The following is a 3,327-nucleotide window of genomic DNA, read 5'->3' as shown; positions in this document are numbered from 1 at the left end:
TTTTATTAAATCTGGATGCAATTTCTGTGCTTCATCGTCAATAAGAAAGTCCAAGGGATACAGTAAACCTGAAGTTAAGCATCGGAATCTAAGACTGGACTCACAGGAGAGGTTCAAATCATAGGACGTCAGAGTGTCAGTTCTCTTATACATAATTCGGCATTGTGCCTTTTGTATAAAATTCGGATGCAATTTCTGTGTTTCATCGTCAATAAGAATGTCCAAGGTATACAGTTAACCTGAAGAGAAGCATCGGAATCTACAACTCAACTCACAGGAGAGGTTCAAGTCATAGAAAGTTAGAGTGTCAGTCCTCTTGAACTTAAGTCGGCATTATGCCTTTTGTATTAAATTCGGATGCAATTTCTGTGTTTCATCGTCAATAAGAAGGTCCAAGGGATACAGTAAACCTGAAGTGAAGCATCGAAATCTAAAACTGGACTCACAGGAGAGGTTCAAATCATAGAAAGTTAGAGTGTCTGTCCTCTTGTACTTAAGTCGGCATTGTGCCTTTTGTATTAAATTCGGATGCAATTTTTGTTCTTTATCGTCAATAAAAAGGTCCACGGTACACAGAAAACCTGAAGAGAAAGCATCGGAATCTAAAACTGGTCTCACAGGAGTGGTTTAAATCATAGAAAGTTAGAGTGTCAGTCCTCATGTACTTAAGTCGGCATTGTGCCTTTTGTATTAAATTCGGATGATAATTCTGTGTTTCATCGTCAATAAGAAGGTCCAATGTTTACAGTAAACCTGAAGTGAAGCATCGAAATCTAAAACTCAACTCACAGGAGAGGCTCAAATCATAGAAAGCTAGAGTGTCAGTCCTCTTGCACTTAAGTCGGCATTGTGCCTTTTGTATTAAATTTGGATGCAATTTCTGTATTTCATCGTCAATAAAAAGGTCCAAGGGATACAGTTAACCTGAAGTGAAGCATCGGTATCTAAAGCTGGACTCACAGGAGAGGTTCAAATGATAGAAAGTTAGAGTGTCAGTCTTCTTGTACTTAAGTCGGCATTGTGACTTTTGTATTAAATTCGGATGCAATTTCTGTATTTCATCGTCAATAAGAAGATCCAAGGTATACAGTAAACTTGAAGTGAAGCATCGGAATCTAAAACTGGACTCACAGGAGAGTTTCAAATCACAGAAGTTAGAGTGCCAGTCCTCTTGTACTTAAGTCGGCATTGTCCCTTTAGTATTAAATTCGGATGCAATTTCTGTATTTCATCGGCAATAAGAAGGTCCAAGGTATACAGTAAACCTGAAGTGAAGCATCAGAATCCAAAACTGGACTCACAGGACGGGTTCAAACCATAGAAAGTTAGAGTGTCAGTCCTCTTGTACTTAAGTCGGCATTGTGCCATTTGTATTAAATTCGGATCCAATTTCTGTGTTTCATCGTCAATAAGAATGTCCAAGGTATACAGTAAACCTGAAGTAAAGCATCGGAATCTGCAACTCAATTCACAGGAGAGGTTCAAATCATAGAAATTTAGAGTGTTAGTCCTCTTGTACTTAAGTCGGCATTGGGCCTATTGTATTAAATTCGGATGCAATTTCTGTGCTTCATCGTCAATAAGAAGGTCCAAGGTATACAGTAAACCTGAAGTGAAGCATCGGAATTTAAAACTGGATTCACAGGAGAGGTTTAATTCATAGAAAGTTAGAGTGTCTGTCCTCTTGTACTTAAGTCGACATTGTGCCTTTTGTATTAAATTCGGATGCAATTTCTGTGGTTCATCGTCAATAAGAAGGACCAAGGTATACAGAAAACGTGAAGAGAAAACATCGGAATCTAAAACTAGTCTCACAGGAGCAGTTAAATCATAGAAAGTTAGAACGTCAGTCCTCTTGTACTTAAGTCGGCATTGTGCCTTTTGTATTACATTCGGATGCAATTTCTGTCTTTCTTCGTCAATAAGAAGGTCTAAGGTATACAGTAAACCTGAAGTGAAGCATCGGAATCTAAAACTGGTCTCACAGGAGAGGTTTAAATCATAGAAAGTTAGAGTGTCAGTCCACTTGTACTTAAGTCGGCATTGTGCCTTTTGTATTAAATTCGGATGCAATGTCTGTGTTTCATCGTCAATAAGAAGATCCAAGGGATACAGTTAACCTGAAGTGAAGCATCGGTATCTAAAACTGGACTCACAGGAGAGGTTCAAATGATAGAAAGTTACAGTGTCAGTCCTCTTGTACTTAAGTCGGCATTGTGCCTTTTGTATTAAATCTGGATGAAATTTTTTGCTTCATCGTCAATAAGACGCTCCAAGGGATACAGTAAGACTGATGTTAAGCATCGGAATCTAATACTGGACTCACAGGAGACGTTCAAATCATAGGACGTTAGAGTGTCAGTCCTCTTGTACTTAATTCGGCATTGTGCCTTTTGTATTAAATTCGGATGAAATTTCTGTGTTTCATCGTCAATGAGAAGGTCCAAGGGATACAGTAAACCTGAAGTGAAGCATCGGAATCTAAAACTGGACTCGCAGGAGAGGTTCATATCATAGAAAGTAAGCGTGTCTGTCCTCTTGTACTTAAGTCGGCATTGTGCCTTTTGTATTAAATTCGGATGCAATTTCTGTGTTTCATCGTCAATAAGAAAGTCCAAGATATACAATAACCCTGAAGTAAAGCATCGGAATCTACAACTCACACTTAGGAGAGGTTCAAATCATAGAAAGTTAGAGTGTCAGTCCTCTTGTACTTAAGTTGGCATTGTGCCTTTTCCATTAAATTCGGGAGCAATTTCTGTGTCTCATCGTCAATAAGAATGTCGAAGGTATAGAGTAAACCTGAAGTGAAGCATCGGAATCTAAAACTGGATTGAAAGGAAAGGTTTAAATCATAGGAAGTTAGAGTATCAGTCCTCTTGTACTTAAGTCGGCATTGTACCTTTTGTATTAAATTCGGATGTAATTTCTGTGCTTCATCGTCAATAAGAAGGTCCAAGGTATACAGAAAACCTGAAGAGAAAGCATCGGAATCTAAAACTAGTCTCACAGGAGCGGTTAAATCATAGAAAGTTAGAGTGTCAGTCCTCTTGTACTTAAGTCGGCATTGTACCTTTTGTATTAAATTCGGATGCTATTTCTGTCTTTCTTCGACAAAACGAAGGTCTAAGGTATACAGTAAACCTGAAGTGAAGCATCGGAATCTAAAACCGGTCTCACAGGAGAGGTTTAAATCATAGAAAGTTAGAGTGTCAGTCCTCTTGTACTTAGGTCGGCATTATGCCTTTTGTATTAAATTCGGATGCAATATTTGTGTTTCATCGTCAATAAGAAGGTCTAAGGTTTACAGTAAACCTGAGTGAAGCA

Source organism: Schistocerca americana, unplaced genomic scaffold, assembly GCF_021461395.2.
Source record: "Schistocerca americana isolate TAMUIC-IGC-003095 unplaced genomic scaffold, iqSchAmer2.1 HiC_scaffold_16, whole genome shotgun sequence".
Taxonomy (NCBI): Eukaryota; Metazoa; Arthropoda; class Insecta; order Orthoptera; family Acrididae; genus Schistocerca; species Schistocerca americana.
This window is presented reverse-complemented; position numbering follows the sequence as displayed.